The sequence below is a fragment of the Coenobita brevimanus genome, chromosome 71 (genome assembly GCF_032717465.1).
Source record: "Coenobita brevimanus isolate Jiangsu-jjx chromosome 71, ASM3271746v2, whole genome shotgun sequence".
In the NCBI taxonomy this organism is placed as follows: Eukaryota; Metazoa; Arthropoda; class Malacostraca; order Decapoda; family Coenobitidae; genus Coenobita; species Coenobita brevimanus.
This window is the reverse complement of record NC_137024.1, coordinates 28,879,310-28,899,238: the sequence shown is the minus strand read 5'-3', so window position 1 is coordinate 28,899,238 and position 19,929 is coordinate 28,879,310. Positions and strand designations below refer to the sequence as shown.

General features: G+C 48.7%; 1 non-coding gene across 1 annotated transcript; it reads left to right on the top strand.

The window, feature by feature from the left end:
* Positions 1 to 17,201: 17,201 nt before the first annotated feature.
* Positions 17,202 to 17,320, top strand: LOC145406979 (5S ribosomal RNA). The gene has a single exon (XR_013898644.1). It is a non-coding gene; the product is annotated as a 5S ribosomal RNA (ribosomal RNA).
* Positions 17,321 to 19,929: the final 2,609 nt, after the last annotated feature.

The following is a 19,929-nucleotide window of genomic DNA, read 5'->3' as shown; positions in this document are numbered from 1 at the left end:
GAATAAAACAAAAGAAATGTCATTGGCTTGAAGGGGTGAAGTTAGTTTTTTAGATATTACAGCTTATAGCATGTGTATAGTATGTGTACAAAGTTGTGAATGACTCAAGTGAGTATTGTATAATATTTTCCACCTAATGGAAGTACTGTATTGTAGATACTGTATTTTTCTTCCAAATCCAAAACAGCACTGAAGCAGTTACCATATACAGTGTATGTTCAGTACTGCATAGAGCTGAAAGATGATAGGTTAGCTTGCTTGTTACAGCAGTGTTGGGACAGCATATTATCTTTTTCTTTAGCACAGTCACAAAGCTGTTTGCTTCTTGAATAATGTCAATCACAACCCATAAGCTATAATGCTTTTTTGTCCAGGTAAAATGCCGTTTGATAATAATATTGGCCACCAGTGAACATGATAGTTTAGAGAGATTTAAAACTTTTCTCTCAGGGTTTCAGAATTCATTTTTTTTTTTTTTTTTTTCCCCCCCCAGAACAAGAGATATCCCTAAATTGAACAAAGTGATCCGGCAGTAGCAAGAATAAAACAGGAGGGACATCATTTTACTAATAGAGTTAATGGAGTTTGTTTCTGACCCCTTCAGTAAAAATGGTCTCCCCAGGTTAAATTAACCCCCTCAGGGATATCTTGCACATTTTATGCACAAAAATTATTTCTCGTGTTGTGGGTTTTTGAACTCCTTAAGCTTGTGTGAAGTCTGCCATTTTAAAAAATTATCCATCCATCCATCATCCAATCCTACATTGCCCCATGAGGAGCGTTGGAGCCCGGGGCTAGGTAGTTGGTCCCAACATTTAAGATGAAAAATTAAACAAATTAAAATATGAAATGTGTTCATGCGCAATGTGCTTTCCTATGTCTGGTAGTGCAGCACACCCATGGTTTGTGCAGGGAAGGGTGGATAGAAGGATATCAGCAAGATGGAAGAGTGGGGGAGGGTTTGAAATAAACAGTCCTGTTATATTGGATGAGGCAAGTGAAATTGCCAGGCACCTGCTGAATTTCCCAGCCCTAAAACCCTGAGAAGGTTGAATCACTTTGACAGTAGCAAGAATGTTAGGAGAGACTTGGTGCAGAATGGGTTATTTGCTCAGAGTTCTGTATAAAAGTATAGTACAGTATTATAGAGGATATAGGTCAAAACTGTCAGGCTGCCATGAGGTTTAGCGAAGTTTAGAGGTATTAAAAAAAAAAAAAAAATGCACGGCCTCTTGTTCAGTACTTCTGGTTTGTAGAGGAAGAATATCATCCTCATCTTGTTCCCACTAGTAAATGAAATTGGTGGGAGGAGGGACATAAATAACCCTAAAAATGGTAGCCTGTGAGAGTCAGGTCAATGTATCTGAAGATAAGTTAGAATAATTTTGTTGCTGATGTACGTTTATTGACCAGCATTGTACAGTTATTGTTCACGATTTCTCTGTGTATGTGTATGTACTGTGCAGCTGGTGCAGCAGGTGAATGGAATGTGAAGTCACATTTAGACTTTATTAAGATCATGTTGTTGGAATGAATACTCAAATAATTTCTTATCAGTCCAGCCAAAATTGTAGCCAACATGTCACCAATAAAGTCTGAATGAAATAAAAAGTAGTTTTTCATACACTGGTGTATTTACTGTTAACCAAGTTTAGTCAGAGCACTGTAATAATGTCTATTCAACTTCTTGCTTTCCTCTGCTGACATTTCTGAGAGAGGCTTGGTAATGTGTCTCTGATTATCCATGATGATCTTCGATATGATGGATCAAGGAGGAAAGTAACTAATATACCCTAAATGTGAAGCAGATGTAGTGGAAACTTACACTACTGACTGTACACCCGAAAGCACTAATTCCCCCCCCCTCCCCCCTAGTAGCTAGTGTCAAGGCCAATGAGCAACCAGGCGATCAAACACCCCTCAGCCCCCCCCCCCCAACACCACAGTAAGCTTTGCTGGACAGATGTGGAGCGGCCAAAGCTGATGTTACAATGTGTCATGACTGTTTTTATAGACAATCAGAACCAGTAAGGGTAAGTATATAAAGGCGTTTAACGTGTAATAATGTGCTGTTATACAACAACATATAAGAAATGCACGAAAGTGAAAGAAGATCTATATCGTAATATGTGTTAGTGTCTATATACTTAGGTCCTTTATAAGAATGTTACAAATAAATATAGTATAGTGAACAGCATCTGCTGAAAGATTTGCTGTCTTCTCATACATTCTCGCTCCCACCTCCCCTACCCTTCTCTCTGGCTTCCCTTGTCGGTCGCCACCGAACCCCTCTTATACCCTCTCGTCCCCGACTCTCACCCATTAACCAACATAAACAAAGGTAATGATGAAATGATCCGTCAGGTATTGATCATATTAATATCATCATACACCTCTTTATTAAGCACCAACAAATCATAGCATACAATACTTCGGTATGCCTGCCAACTGTTTCATCCTATTGTAAACTGTTTCATGACATACTCACTGCAAGTTGAACCTTGTGTTACAAGGACATACGGTTGTTTATCGTTAACACAAGTTGGATGCTTTTGGACATCCATTAATTCATAGTAATGTGGTAATTTAAGTCTTACATAATAAATACGTAAGGATTATGATCCTGTCATTATTGGACGAATGAAACGAATCAGGGATCGGCTTTGACGAACCACAAACTCTCTGCTTCAACGAAAATGTTCCGACCACTTGTCACAACAATGACACAATGTCATTATGTATACGACTGACCCACATCCATTCGTACACATAATGACATCGTGTCACTGTTGTGACAAAAGGCCGGAACATCTTTGTTAAGGCAGAGAATTTGTGGTTCGTCAAAGCCGATCCCTGATTCGTTTCGTTCATCCAATAATGACAGGAAAATAAACCTTGCGTGTTTATAATGTAAGGCGTAAATTGCCACATTAATATGAATTAATGGACGTCCAAAACCACACATAACCTGTGTTAATGATAAACAATCGTATGTCCTTGTAACACAAGATTAAACTTGAAAAGAATGTCATGTAACAGTTTACAACAGGATGAAATAGCTGTCAAGTAAAATACCTGCTCGGCGGAGCAAGCCAGACACCACAACCCCAGCAGGAGGGTACAGGGAAGTGACCCCCACCCCACAAGGAGATGATGGGGAGGCTCTTCCACCTGCCGAGCCTTCCGAGCAGGAAAGACATATCTCCCCCATGACCCGACACCCCTCTTCCTCGCAGCCAGACCACCAGGCAGTACACAGTCTTAGTGCACTACACTCCGGCAGAGGAAGCACCCACCAGAATCGGGGTGGGACTTGCAATGATCAAGTCCCATGCAAGCCCTCGGACGCCCTATCCGCCGGATCGGCCTTCACGAGAGGAGAGGACACCAAGGAGGTCTCCAGTTTTGCTATACCGCAGGGGAGAAGCGGCACAGTAGAGTCTGCCGGTTCTCCACCCTCTGCACCCACCTTCGGGAGCCAGCACGTCGGCACGTCCCACAGACGACCTTCGCTGGTTCTCCCCAGGAGGGAGGCGCGCCCAGATGTAGACTCCGGCGGTGCTACCTAAGTGGGTCTGACAGCTGGTCATCTCTTGAGCTGCCCCAGACCCGACAGCAGGAGGACAGAGTCCGCCGGACCTGTGGTGTTAGCCTGGAGAGCCTGCCGGGCCTCCCCTCCCTGTTGTCCCCGGGACAGATGCCCCAGCCCCGACGGCAGAGGGACAGAGTTTGCCGGACCTGTGGCACTAGCCAGGAGAGCCCACCAGGGCTCCCCCACCTGTCATCTCCGGGACAGGTGCCCCAGCCCCGATGGCAGAGGGACAGAGTCCGCTGGACCTGTGGCATAAGCCAGGAGAGCCCATCGGACCTCCCCCTCCCGTCTTCCCTGGGCTCAGCGGCACCCAAAGGAGCATCCTCCAGACCTCCTCTTGCCTCTCTCCCGAGTAGGAACCTAGGCAGTGCCCGCTGGGTCTGCCTGGCCGAAGAAGTGCCCACCGGGTCTCCCTCTCACATCCCGGCCCGGAGTTCTGGCAGGGACCGTCAGGCCTACCAAGCAGGGGAGCAGGCCACTGGTCGCTCCCCCTCCGCGACCCTCGAGGTTCTTACTGAGGGTGATGCCCCTTTCTCAGCCCGCCCCTCCTGTGACTGAGCGAGGCACCCTTTTTCTCCAGAGAGTGGGAACTGCTCCTCCGCAGGTACCCCACCAATGACCAGCATGGCGAGACGAACCTGAGGCCAGATGTCCTGTCGCTGCGGCTCCACCCCCGCCCCCAACAGGCACTGCCAGACTCCCCCACAGTGAGCGGCTGCGCTCCCCTGCAGGTACCACGCCAGAGACCAGCCAGGGTGAGACGAACCTGAGGCCAGGTGTCCTGTTGCTGTGGCTCCACCCCCGTCCCTGACAGGCACTGCCAGACTACCCCAGAGTGAGCGGCCGCAGACCACCCCTGATGGCCTCCTCCTCCAGGCAAGACCACAGCCCTCGGAGGAGGCGAGCCACCTCTACTGCCCACCACAGCCGCCGGGTCCCTCCTGAAGCAGGTGGCTGCAGTCAACCCCTGATGGCCACCCCTCCTGGATGGGACTGCAGCCCCGGAAGGGCGTCACCCGACCCAGCGCCGAACCTTGGCCCAGGCTTACCTAGGTCCGCCCCCAGGACCCCTACTACGACGAAGGGCAGGCACCGTGCTGCGTGCCTCCTGGCCCTATTCGACCCCAGCCCCGAGAGCCACACCTCACCCAGGGCCCCTACAAAGAAAGGGCTGCCCACCACTCTGTCCATCAGCTCCCGTAGGGCCCGTGGTGATCCAGACAGCGACCTACCACGAGAACACACTCCTGACGGCCCTTCCCCTACGCCCAGCCGCCACCTGCAACTTCCTGTATAGTGAGCCTTGCACAGTACTCTGGTGCCCCTCCTCACCTGTACATGTGAGCAGAAAGACTCTAAGGTTGTGGTTCCGTCCCCTGGTGGTGTTAATGTTTAAAGCAGACCCTCTCCACCGACCCTAGTGTTGCCTCTATCCCTTCCCCTTGCTTGGATCAGTAAACTTGCAACCCCAGGGGAAAACTCACGTTAATAGCCAGTGCAGGTATGAGACGGGAGGACCCGGTCACTTTCCCTTGTGTGACTCCTCTCCTTGCAATACACGATGAACTCCCTCAAAGTATCACTGTTGTGTCCCTGCCCCTGTGCTGTCATATACTCTTTCCCCCTTACCAGTCTTATTCCGTACACATTGAGTGTGTAATACGGGTTTACCCTCTGTGATTGGCTCACGTAGGAATGCTATGTAATAATGGTGTCCTGTCATGCGAGTAGGTTATAAGTGGTATCCTCGTCCCATGTCACACGAGTGAAACATAAGATAGCCTAGACCTTGTCTATGTCACGCGGATGTCATAGCTAGTGTAAGGTTCCGTCTATGTCATGCAAATGGTTGTAGAATGAGAATGTCCTTCGTCCCTGTCACGCGCTGTGTATACTGAACTAGACGGTATTGGAAGTGTTATATATGTACACAGGAACAGGAAATACTGTACCTGACCTACTGTAGGAATTATATGTGTATTGTAAAGTGAGATTACTCCTTGCCAGTGAAGATACATTTCTTGTGTTGGTCAATACTCTGTATGAACTAGTTGGAGACATTTAGTGTAAGGCATATTGTTCCATGTCAGCTAATGTTCCGTATCAACTAGGTTTGGTCACGGACTGTAGTGTGTGATATATTGTAACCCAGCTTATTGTTAATATACGTGTGCCTTTGTCCAGTTGGTGTTTGGACTTCCCCCTCCTTGTCTGTTTACTCTGACCTGGTCGAGAACAAAGAACCCAAGGCCCGCACCGTAGCTGGACCCGAGAATTCAGAGCCCAGACTACACTGCATAACACTGGTGGCTAGCGGTGGTTCTAGATCCAGCAGTAGAGCAACAAAAAAGGAGGAAAGATCGCAAACATGGCTGCCAGACCACACGTACAACTCCTCAAGTTCGACTCCGAACTTTATGACATACACACCTACGTGTCCATGATCAAAGCTATACTGGACATAAGCTTTGAAACGACTGCAAAAAAATAGCCATCACACTCCCCCCACCTGGGAAAAATCGTATCAAGTATCGCCACAAAAATAGTCCTGGAGCTGAAACAGGACCAATTTCAGCAAACTGTGACACAGGCCGTCACACCCTTGCTCGGGAAAGTTGCCGCCTTTTCCCAACTAGATGCCCTGACATACAGAGGGAACCTGGACGACCCGGGACCAACATGTGTTCAACACCCTTCTATGGATCTTCCCAAGTGTCGTTAGAGAACACTTTACCATCTATGACCCATTTGGGGACTTCGACAAGGATATCCTTCTTGTGAAGCACCTACTTGCCACCTGCATCACCCCTCAACAAATCGGGGAGGTAAACCGAGTCCCCACTTGTAAGCCTATCCCCACCAAGCCACGGATGTCCCCCAGAAGCACACCGCCCCCGGAACCTCCCACCCTACCAAGGGCCGTCCCCACCAAGAAACACCCCGGTCCCAGAGAGACCACCAACCTCATCTCCATTAACCCTTGGGAGTTTTCCATATGCAGTCACCACTGCCCTATACATGACATCTGGAAGCAGCTGATGGCCGCTAGACGTAAAGCAACCAACCAGGGCCAGCCTCTTAAAAGCAAGTTGGCCTCACCTGTCTCCAGTCTACAGCCAGACACCGTCCATCGCGCCCTTCCACCTCCGCCAACTAAGATGAAGATAAAACATATTTTTTGGGCCCTGACCGTCAGATCCAAGCGCCACCTCAATGGCACCGCACAGTTCCTCCACCTCCTGCGGCACACACCCCTACCATCCACCCTCACCATGGTTTACTCCCTGCATCAACAGCCCAACCAGCCAGTGCTCCACTGGACTACCCTTCTACACCACCTCACAGCCTCGCATCGCACCCCCACGGTCAACCTTTACCAACTCCAATCACGGGGACTTGACTTCCACCCCTGTGACGGTGATGAAATATCTGCTTGGCAGAGTGAGCCAGACACCACCAACCCAGGAGGAGGGTACAGGGAGATGACCCCCACCCCACAAGGAGATGACGGGGAGGCTCTTCCACCTGCTGAGCCTTCCGAGCAGGAATGACATATCTCCCCCGTGACCCGACGCCCCTCTTCCTCGGAGCCAGACCACCGGGCAGTACGCAGTCTGAGTACACTACACTCCAGTGGAAGAAGCACTCACCAGAATCGGGGTGGGACTTGCAATCGTCAAGTCCCAAGCAAGCCCTCGGATGCTGTATCCACCGGATCGGCCTTCACAAGAGGAGAGGATTCCACTGGAGCCTCCAGTTTTGCTATACCCCAGGGGAGCAGCGGCACAGTAGAGTCCGCTGGACCTACTGTGTGTGGGGTGACTGCCGGTTCTCCACCCTCTGCCACCCACATTCGGGAGCCAGTACGTCGGCACGTCCCACAGACGGCCTTCACTGGTTCTTCCCAGGAGGGAGGCGGGCCTAGAGGTAGACTCCACCGGAGCAACCTAGGTGGGACAGACCACCAGTCGTCTCCTGAGCTGCCCCAGCCCTATGGCAGGAGGATAGAGTCCGCCAGACCTGTGGTGTTAGCCAAGAGAGCCCTCCGGTCCTCCCCTTCCCATCCCGAGGTGGATGGCAAGCTGGTGATAGGGAGAGCTGGAGCTCCCGTTTCATCACCCCTCAGGACTTGATCCTGACCATCTCCCTTTGCTGAACATTTTCAGTGCCTTCACTTACACAGTGAGTAGGCCAGCATGCTCTCTCAATACCTGTACCTTCAACTGTCTACACCATACTACAGTACATGCACATAACATATCACACCTTCTATTCGCTCTCTTTAGCAATGGCCGCTGCAATATTACTATCAAATGAGGTGGTACCTCGGATTGCCACCACCAGCAGGGTAGGGCTGGTGGCACAGGGTCCTCCCGGTCGTCATCAAGTGACTGTGCCGGCAGCGACTGTTGCGATTTCCGGTAATGCTCGTCAGCGGAGAAGTGAAAGTTCGGCCTTATTCTTCACCAACATCTGTGGCCTAAGCACTAATTTAAACTCAGTTCATTTTTTCCTTCAGTCCATATCCCCTTTGGCCCTTTTCCTCACAGAACCACAAATCTCACCCTCTACTGATACATCCCCATTCTGTTTTCCCGGTTACCATCTCCTTGCAAACTTCCGTAACAAGGGCGGCACCTGTTGTTATATCAAATCCCAATATGCAATTGACACTATTTTAAACTTCACCTCATCCAGTTTTGATTACTCATTGTATAAACTAAATTATCAAAATATTACCAAATATATTTGTGTAGTCTATCACTCTCCCAATGCTTCTTTGGAACCCAGTGTAATTGATTACATATCCACACAGTCGAGGTACCTTAACCTTGCCCTTAGCACCGACATTACCATTTTGGGTGATTTTAACATGCATAATGTTGAATGGTTATTGCATTCTGCCAGGACTGACGACGCTGTTCCAGAGCGCGAGCTGTTTGCAGAATCGTTTAATCTGACCCAACTGGTAAAGCAACCAGCCAGAATACCTGATAATCCTGTCCATAATGCCCATCTCTTGGATTTATTCTTGACAAATAATCCAGATCAATACAGGATAGAGGTACTGTCACCACTTGGATCTTCTGACCACAATCTCATCAAAGCCTCATATTAGTTACCCCCTCACACCTCCCTGTTCTGCACCTGTCAGGGTGACCCGATGGCACTTTGATAGGGCAAACTGCGATGGATTTAGAAATTATCTTGCTGACATTCCATGGCAGTCTTTCTTCTCTAGTGATCCCAATTCTACCCAGTCCCACATTTGCGACTTAATACTAGCTGGTATGGATTTATTCATCCCAAGTCAACAGTTCACTAGAAGATCGAACTCTCCAAAATGGTTAGATGGCAACTGCGCCAGAGCAACAGCCCAAAAGTCATTAGCATATAACTCTTACTTAAAATAAAAAAACATCTAAATTACTCTCAATTTAAAATTGCTAGAAATCATGCAAAAGCTGTAATAAATCTATCTAAATCAAACTTTCCTCAAAGCAAGAATCAAAACTTCTTAACAGTCCTAATGACAGTAGAATATTCTGGTCAACTCTTAATTCTTTCAGTAATAACTTTAACAAGACATCTTCCATTCCCCCACTAAAATCTTCAGATGGCAACATTACAAATGACCTGCGTGGGAAAATCGGATATTGTTGCCAGTAGGCTACATTTGCCAGAAATTCTACCACAGAGGATGCCAGCCAGAATGTCCCAGTACTAGAACTTGACTCTCCCGAAATTGTCGCACTTAAAATACAGACAAGATACGTAAAATCCATCCTAGACAATTTACCTACCGACAAAGCTCCAGGCCCAGATGGAATTTCGCCAATTGTTTTGAAAAATTGTTCCCCTGAACTTGCCTCTGTTCTAGTTAAATTATTCAGACTATGCATACATACTTCTTCATTCCCAAATTCATGGAAAGAAGCCAATATCCACCCAATTCCGAAGAAAGGAAGTTCCTCTGACCCCTCTGATTATAGACCAATAGCTGTCACATCTTGTCTTGGTAAGGTATTTGAAACTTTAATTAATAAGCACATTGTTAAACATCTTGAATCCAGCAACTTAATTAGTGATAGACAATGTGGTTTTCGCCACGAAAGATCCACCACTGACATACTCAATCTCCTAACTTATACCATCCATCAATCAATTGACCTACATGGAGAAACTCATGCAGTAGCCCTTGATATTACTAAAGCTTTCGACAGAGTATGGCATCATTCCTTGCTGTCCAAACTCCCTTGCTATGGACTAACGTCTTTTGTTCCTTTGATTTCTTCTTATCTTAGTGACAGGAAAATAAGAGTAAAAGTAGATGATGTACGAGTATATTCGAAATTCCACTCAATTAATGCCGGCGTGCCGCAGGGATCAGTTCTGGCGCCAACCCTATTTCTGGTTCATATTAATGATCTCTTATCTGTCACTCACAATCCCATCCACTCATATGCAGATGACTCAACACTACATAGTTCATTCACACTCAGACACCCATTTACAAAGTCTAATATCTCTACCTCTCAACTCAGTACAGCTATCTCCATAAATCAAGACCTATCTACGACCAGTGAATGGGGACAAAACAACCTTGTCTCATTTAATGCAAGTAAAACTAAATATATACAATTTACTAATAGATGGATATTGCCAGATTCGTACATTACCTTCAATGCTACTAATATTCCTGTAATGCTATGTGTTTTAGGGTTGGCTTCCCGTCCCTCTAACGCCTAGTGTGTAGCTGGGTTCTCTTTCTAGACTGGAGCTTAAACAAATAAGAGAGAGGCAGGACACAAAAGCTCAAGGCAACAACCTTACACGTGTATTGCTAAATTCTACAAATGGAACAGGTAGATGTCACAAGAGTAATTATTCTGAAAAATTATAAACCTTGGGTCTAGATTGTGGGTATTAGTATCACGCAGGATACTATTTGAGACAAGATCAGGTAAAGTGAATAGCACTGAGACCAGGAGTCCTAGGGCAGTGAAAACAAATACTGTCACTCGGGGGAAGTTCAGGGTTTATCTATCAGGTGGAGTTCCGTTCACTAGGGCCGGGGCACTGTTATCACTGTTGGCAGTCCACTTTGTTTGTCTGTCACGTGATTCATTATTACTATGGCATTGGAAGCCTCCGACTGATCTCAGCGTGAGGCTATGTTACCATGATGGTATTATGTTCACTCAGACAGACACTTTACTCACTGCCCGGCCGTGTTCACTGTCTCCGATCACTTTATCTATTCCACCTTTCTTTTATACTAACACTGACAGGTTTTATTTCTGACTTCCCGTGTTCTAGTAACTCACTGTTCTGCCCTCGCTTCACTGTATCACTTTCACTGTGCTTTCACTGTCACTCACCATCGGGACTGGGTGTGGTGGCAGTCAGGTACAAGGGTGGCAGGAATGACTCAGCCTGACTACTGATGGGCTAAGCTCCGCCTGGGGCCTCCATGTTCAGAGGCTACGAAATCACTTGTAGGGACGTCCTCTCTCGTCTGGGGCTGTGGGTGGCGGAGGGCCCGGTTCTCTCAGGGCTCGGGGTTGGAGTCTGGCCCTCTGGGCTGGGGCCGAACAGCTACCTGAATCGTTCATTCAGGCGCCTGATGGAGGACGAGGGTCTCCAGTGTCGGGGTGTGGGGATGTCCCGCCCGGGGGTCCTGGGGGTGGTCTGGAGGTCCTGCGGGCTGTGGCGTCGGCCTCCGTCGGGGTGTCAGGCGAGGCCTCTCGGGGACTGGCTGTAGTAAGAAGAACCCAATGGTGGTCACGGGGCCTCTCCAGTAGTTCTCCAGGCTGGGGCCTCCCTCTGGGTAGTAGTTTCGTGGAGGGGATTCAGCATCTGACGGAGGAGCTGCTACTGGCCGTCTCCTTTTGTAGGGCCTGGCTACTGGCTGTGGCCTTCCAGGGGCACGGCTACCGGCCATCGCAAAGGCCCGGCTATTGGCTGTGGCCTGTGTAGGGGAGTGGGTACAGGCCGACTCGAGGGCACCTTTGGAGCGGCTGCCGGCCGTCTCCTGACGAAGGCAGGAGCGGCTACCAGCTGTCTCCTTATTACCTCTGGAGTGGCTACCAGCCATCTCCTGTAAGAGGGTCAAGCAGCTACTGGACGTCTCTAGGGCACCTTCGGAGCGGCTACCAGCCATATCCTGACTACCTCCAGAGCAGCTACCAGCCGTCTCCCGTAGGAGGGTTGAGCGGCTACTGGCTGTCTTTAGGGCACCTTCGGAGCGGCTACCGGCCATCTCCTGACAAAGGCGGGAGCGGCTACTGGCCATCTCCTGATTACCTCCAGAGCAGCTACCGGCCGTCTCCTGTAGGAGGGTTGAACGGCTACTGGCCGTCTCTTTTAGGGCATCTTCAGAGCGGCTACAGGTCGTCTCCTGACGAAGGAGGGAGCAGGTACCGGCTGTCTCCTGATTACCTCCAGAGTGGCTGCAGGCCGTCTCCTGTAGAAGGGTTGAGTGGCTCCTGGCTGTCTCAGGGGTGCTGACTGGAGCTAGAGTAATAGCTCCACATCGATCCTGTCGGTGGTCAGCTCGCCCGGAAGGTAGTCTCTTCTTACTGCTACGGTGGTGGCAGGCGAGTTCTGGGTCATAGGGGTGCGCAACCTGGGCGGACTTATGTCCCTGTCGCCCGGAGTCAAGTTACACTCTATTCACCCATCCACAGGCTCCCTCTGGGGGTGTTGGGCTGGCTGTCCTCCGTTAATCTATTCAGTATTTTAATTCCTATCTCCAAAAGTATTGAAATTCTCAGTGTCTCACTTAACAATGCCCTCAGCTGGACCTCTCATGTTAGATCACTTGTTAAAACCGCCTCAAAGAAACTTGGATTATTGTACAGAGTCCGTAACTTCTTCACTGATGAGCAGTTAGCTATAATTTATAAGAGTTATGTGCGCTCTGAGCTTGAATATTGCTCACCCTTGTGGAATGGATGTGGAGAGGTTGCATTAAAACAGCTAGACAAAATTCAGAACAAAGCTGTTAGAATTATTAACAACCTTGACATTACAAATAAACTACCTCCCCTACAAGTAAGAGGGAACGTTGCCTCCCTTGCATTATTTTATAGATATTTTTATGGCAAATGCTCAGATGAAGTTGCGTCCATGGTGCCACCTCTCCATGCCTTCCCTTGTGCTACACGGGCATCTGGTAGTGTTCATGACTGGAATGTCACTCAGCCATACTGCTGAACTTCTGCTTATCAGAATTCTTCGATTCCCCGAACTGCATCTCTCTGGAACTCGCTTCCCCAGAGCTGTTTCCCTCCAAACTTCAACCCACAGCTTTTCAAGTCTAACTGTTACAGATATTTCATGAACAGAGGACACCAGTAATCTGGTGTATGGACTTTTTTCTTTATTCATATGTTTTTCCTTCCTCTGTTCTGTTCTTTGAAAAAAAAAAAAAAAATCATCCCTAGGACAAGTGCCCCACCCCCGACGGCAGAGACACAGAGTCCACTGGACCTGTGGCGTAAGCCAGGAGAGCCCGCCAGGCCTCCCCCTCTCGTTGTTTCCGGGCTCAGCGGCACCCTAAGGAACATCCTCAGGACCTCCTCCCGCCTCTGTCCCGAGCAGGAACCTAGGTAGTGCCTGCCGGGTCTGTCTGGCCAAAGGAGTGCCTTCCGGGTCTCCCTCTCGTGCCCCGGTCTGGAGTTCCGGCAGGGACCATCAGGCCCGCCAAGCAGGGGAGCAGGCCACCAGTTGCTCCCCCTCCGTGACCCTTGGGATTCCTACTAAATGATGATGCCCCTTGCTCAGCCCACCCCTCCTGCTGTGGAGTGAGATGCCCCTCTCATCCGAAGAGTGGGAACTGCTTCCCTGCAGAGACCAGACAGGGTGAGATGAACCCGAGGCCAGGTGTCCTGTTGCTGCAGCTCCACCCCTGCCTCCGACAGGCTCTGCCAGAGTGAGCGGTCACAGACCACCCCTGACAGCCTCCTCCCCCAGGCAAGACCGCAGCCCGCAGAGGAGGCGAGCCACCTCTACCGCCCACCACAGCCACCGGGCCCCTCCTGATGCAGGCGGCCGCAGTCAACGCCTGACGGCCACCCCTCCCGGATGGGACCACGGCCCCGGAAGGGTGCCACCCGACCCACAGACGACGCTTGGCTCAGGCTTACCTAGGTCTGTCCCCAGGACCCTGAAGGGCAGGCGCCGTGCTGCGCGGCTCCTGGCCCTATTCAACCCCAGCTCTGAGGGCCACACCTCACCCAGGGCCCCTACAAAGAGAGGGCCGTGCGCCAGCTCCCATAGGGCCCGTGGCGATCCAGACAGCAACCTACCACGGGAACACACTCCTGACGGCCCGCCCCCTATGCCCAGCTGCCACCTGTGACTTCCTGTATAGTGGGCCTTGCACCGTACCCTAGTGCCCCTCCCCACCTGTACCTTAGAGTAGAAAGACACTAAGGTTGTGGTTCTGTCTCCTGGTGGTGTTAATGTTTAAAGATGACCCTCCCCACTGTCCCTAGTGATGCTTCTACCCATTCCCCTTGCTTGGATCAGTGAACTTGCAACCCCAAGAAAAACTCACGTTGATAGCCAGTGCGGGTATGAGACGGGAGGTCCCGGTCGCTTTCCCTAGTGTGACTCCCCTCTTTACAATACACGACGAACTTCCTCTAAGTATCATTGTTGTGTCCCTGCCCCTGTGTTGTCATATACTCTCCCCCCCTTCCCAGTCATACTCCGTCCACACTGAGTCTCTATAATATGGGTTTACCCTCTGTGACTGGCCCACGAAGGAATGCTATGTAATACTAGTGTCCTTTGTCCTTGTCACACGAGGAGGTTATAAGTGGTATATTCATTAGTCCCATGTCACGCGAGTGAAACATAAGATAGCCTAGACCTCGTCTATGTCACGGGGATGTGTCATAGCTAGTGTAAGGTTCCGTTTATGTCATGCGAATGGTTGTAGAATGAGAATGTCCTTTGTCCCTGTCATGCGCTGTATATACTGAAGTAAACTGTATTGGAAGTGTTATATGTACACAGGAACAGGACATACCTGACCTACCGCAGGAATTATATGTGCATTGTAAAGTGAGATTACTCCTTGCCAGTGAAGATACGTTTCTTGTGTTGGTCAATACTCAGTATGAACTAGGTGCAGACATTTAGTGTAAGGTATATTGTTTTGTGTCAGCTAATATTCTGTATGAACTAGGTTTGGTTACAGACTGTAGTGTGTGATATATTGTAACCCAGCTTATTGTTAATATACATGTGCTTTTGGCCAGTTGGTGTTTGGACTTCCCCCTCCTTGTCTGTTTACTCTGACCCAGTCGTGAACAAAGAACCCTAGGGCTGGACCGTAGCTGGACCAGAGAATTCGGAGCCCTGACTACGCTACATAACACCAAGTATACCGAGGTATTGTATGTTATTGATTTATTGGTGCTTAAAACAGAGGTGTATGATATTAATATGATCAATACCTGACGGATCATTTCATCATTACCTTCATTTATGTTGGTTAACAATGGGTAGGAGCAGGGGACAAGAGGGTATGAGGCATTTAGTGGAGACTGAGAGGGGAAGCCAGAGAGAATACTGAGATACCTGCTGAAATGCGCACCCGGTGGAGTGAGCCCAACACCACCACCCCACGAGGACATGGGGATGTAGCCCCCATCCCAAGAGGAAGCAATGGGGAGATACACCCGCATTCCACGCCACAGTGACATACATCCCCCATGACCCGACGCCCCTCTTCCACGCAGCCAGACCACCAAGAAGTACTCAGATTGATTGCATTACCCTCAGATGGAGAGAGCACTCACCAGAATCGGGGTGGGTCTTGCCCTAGGGAAGTCCTAAGTAGGCCCTTGGATGCAGAGTTCACCGGACCTACCTTCACAAGAGGGAGAGCTGCAGCCAGTGCTTGCAGTCCTACTTCACCCCAGGGGAGCAGCGGCACAGTAGCATCCACCGGATCTACTGTAGGATGAGTGTCCTCCTCCTTCTGCCACCCACCTCCGGGAGCAGGGATCTTGGAGGATCTACTGTACGAGGAGCATCCACCGGATCTCCTCTTGCCACCCACCTCCTGGAGCAGGCATCTCAGACCATCACCTCGATGACCTTTGCCTGTGCTCCCCAGGAGGGCGGTGGGCCCCGTGGTGGTATCCACCGTGTCTGCCACAGGGGGAGACCACCGGTTATCCCCCTGCACTATCCCTCGACAGCAGGAGGACAGCAGAGTCCATCGGACCTGCCGCAAAAGCCAGAGGGCCCGCCGAGACTTCTCTTCTTGTTGTCCCCGGGACGAGTGGTCCCCTGGCAGCATTCCCTGGACCTGTCAGCTCAAGGGAGTATCCACTGGATCTTCCTCGACCACTACCCAGGAGGGAGCCTAGGCAGTGTCCCCCAGACCCGTCAGGCAGGAGTGTCCTCCTGACCTTCCTCCGCCCTGGAGTGGAGTTCCGGCAGGGACCATCAGGCCCGCCAGGCTGAGAAACAGGCCACCGGTCGTTCCTCCTCCATGACTCAGAGGCTCCCTATGAGGACGCCGTCTCTGGCTCAACCTGCCCCTCCTGTGGCCAAGTGAGACACCCCTCCTGCCCCCCCTCCTTCATGAAGAGTGGAGACTTTTCCCCCACAGGATCCCCGTCAGAGAGCACCTGGGACGAGACCACCCCGAGGCCAGGCATCCGGTCTCTGCAGCTCAGCCCCTGATGCCCCCAGCAGCTGTCGGACTCCCCCAGGGCGGGCAGCTGTAGCTAACCCCTGATGGCCTCCTCCATGCGAGACCACAGCCCCAGGACAGTGATGGGCACCAGGAGACTGGCCCCAGGTCAGGGCCAGCCCAGGTCCACCCACAGGACTCCCATCTCAGCCAAGGGCAGGCGCTGTGCCGAGCGCCTCCTAGCCCTATTCGACCCCAGCCCAGAGGGCCACCAAACTCCCAGGACCCCCACCAGAAAAGGGCCGCCCATCACTCCGCCCTTCAGCTTGACCCGGACCCCAGACCACGCCACACGAGACTCACATCAGGAACACACCCCGGACGGCTCTTTTCCCACACCGGGCCGCCACCTGCAGCTACCTGTGTTGTAGCCCCGGGCGTGCCCCTCATGCCCCCCGATGACCGGCCTACACTGTAAATGACAGTGCTACAGCCCCTGTGTGTGCACCCCTCTCCCTTGCCTAGAGTATCGCATCCCTGTGTGGCCTTTGATTTGTACTAGGCTACTCTCCCATATGTGATTCCTGAGTGCATCCTCTTGTGTGCCTCCCCTGGTGTGTGACCCTCCCTTTTGCCCTATAGGTAATACCCACACTCCCCTTTGTAGTGCTCCAACCTCTCACATGTGCATCGAAACTTCTAGGCCCTACAAGTGGTGATATACAGTGGCCCAGCGCAGTGGAATATCCACCCAGAGATCCACACACATCCATGTAACATACTATCGTGATATATTTCAGTGTGGCAAACCACCACTGGGTTGTTGAGCATGTTGTTCCCTCTCTGTGCAATACATACCTGACCTGACTCTATGTTCCATGTATTGTGATATATATATATATATATATATATATATATATATATATATATATATATATATATATATATGCCAACGGCCATAACACGTTGAGTACACTGCTTCCCGTCCGATCAGCGAAGTTAAGCAACGTTGGGTCTGGTTAGTACTTGGATGGGTGACCGCCTGGGAACACCAGATGCTGTTGGCATCCCTAGCGTGTCAAGTGGGGTTGGTGGAGAATTAGTGCCCCTCCCTGTAAAACAATTAACTCTAAGCCGTTGGCCACCCCGTTTGGGATACATGGCGTCTGGCAATTTTATATATATATATATATATATATATATATATATGAGTGTCTAGTGTTACATTGCATTTGTACCACATAGGCGTATAGACCTTTTCCACTGACATCACAGAAATCACGTGATTCTGTTTACGACTCCATATTGGACGGCAAACTCCTCGCAGTAATGGCTGTCCAGACAACGCTGTCTGAGGTGAAACTGTCGGATATATGCAGAAATCTAAATCAACGCCACCAAGATCTGTACAGGAACAAGATAAAGTGTTTGGGGCTAGATCCTTACACCATTTCTCGGGAGAAATTCACCAGTTTCAAGGATTAGGGACCGAAACCAGATCTCTGATATGGCGATCTCTATCACTATTTGGTAAACAATCAAATTCACCGTGGCATTCTCTAAGGTAAACAAACATGTCATATTGTATACGCACACTGTAGATAGCTGGAAATGACATATGGTACTTGTAAATCGTCTTGGTAATCAGTAAATTATTACGTGGGGCCAGTGGAGGAGGAACTGTATACACTGACTAATCGAGTAGTTAATGAATGCAATAGGTTTCCCAGTAAGGTAACCTAGATGCTGCCCCCTATTTAGAAAGTTTCAAGCACAGGCTAGATAAGCATATGACAGGTGTGGGTTGCATATAAGGTGACCAGAGTCCCGCTTTTAGGCAAGACAATCCCGCCTTTTTTACGTCTGTCGCTTATTTACTTGCGACTAAAAGGTCCCGCTTTTTTAGCAAATTATCTTACTTGTCCCGCTTTTAGAAAATTACTATTACATTAGATATAAGATGATCTTCTTTAATGAAGCTATGATGAATTATTGAACTTATGCATAATCCAAACCAAATGAAATACCGAATTGTTAATATAGAATCTGTTATACTCCCTGACAACTTTGGTCGGTATGTCTGGAGTGTGTTTGATTAGCATCCTCAAGGTGAGGTGATGCTGGATATATATATTGTTACGGAACAGAGAAAACTGTCCCGCAAAGTTCCAGGTTCAAAACAAAAGAGTTAGGTATAATTACAAGTTAAAGTTTAATGCTCAAACTAACAACAAAACATTCAGGACTCATAAGGATAAAATAATGGCAAAAACAGGTTAAATATATGGTTAACTGCAATAGCCTCTATTAACACGAAATTAGCATGAGTAAATTTATCTAAGTCAGCCCTGATAAAATGACAATACCAGATAATACTCAGTGAATGCAAGATATATTATTACAGATACAAAAATAGGGCTGACACCCAAAACACATGAATCATAAAAACCTTACTAGGCCTAAGAATTAACACCTTACGCTACACAGCACAAGAAAAAATGCAATAACAGTTATACTCAAATTACACAGCTGCTAGATGGTTGGAGACTTCCTGAGCACTCACAATAATAACAACTGTACAGGGGAGGACAGAGATGTGAACAAAATGAGGAGTAGATCTAAGTGGCAATAATGCAGAGACTGAGCTCATTATATAGGGGCCGGCAGAGCTTGATACAACTTGTAAGAAGGATGCACAAATGAAGCCATGGGGACAAAGAGTTGATAATCCTGCTCTGAACAACAGAAAGAACGACTTACCTTACTATAAGGGTAAAGAGGGGAGTGAGGTAGAACACGCTCGTGATCAAACATGCAGCATACTGTACGTCAGAATTACACAAAGGATGATGAAATTATAGGCTATGTAACACCTCCCCACAAAGAAAAAGAAATTTACAAAGGAAATTTCTTATTACTCTAAAACAATCTGTCTAAAGTCTAGATAAGCAATCTGCAATAACATTTTCTTTCCCCTTGACATGTTGTATGTCTAATGAATACTCCTGAAGAAGTAGACTCCATCTTGTCAATCTCTGATTTTTATCTTTAAACTTACTAAGGAATTTCAGTGGGTTATGATCGGTATAAATGACTATGGGGTCAAAACCAGAACACAAATAAAATGAAAAATGCTGTAAACCCAAAATCAAGGCCAAAAGCTCTTTCTCAATAGTTGAGTAGTTCTTTTGAGGTGGAGTGAACTTCTTACTGTAATAAGATACAGGGTGTTCAATACCCTGATCATCCTCTTGCAGCAAAACAGCCCAAGCTCCTGTATCACTTGCATCAACAGCCATCTTAAAAGGCTTAACAAAATTTGGAGTAGCGAGTACTGGCTGACTTAACAGGATAGCTTTAAGTTTGTTGAAAGAGGATTCACAGTTATCGGTCCATACAAATTCAACTCCCTTTTTCAGTAGGTCTGTAAGTGGTGATACAAAAATTGAAAAGTTAAGAACAAATCTCCTGTAATAACCTACCATTCCCAAAAATCTTTGTAGCTCCTTCCTACTTTTAGGTCTGGGAAGATCACTTATAACCTGAACCTTAGCTCCTGGTGGTGCAACATGTCCATCACCAATTACGTACTCAAGGTACTGAACTTTAGCTTGACCAAACTCACACTTTGATAAATTAGCTACAAGATTAGCATGAACCAAATGCTCAAGAAATT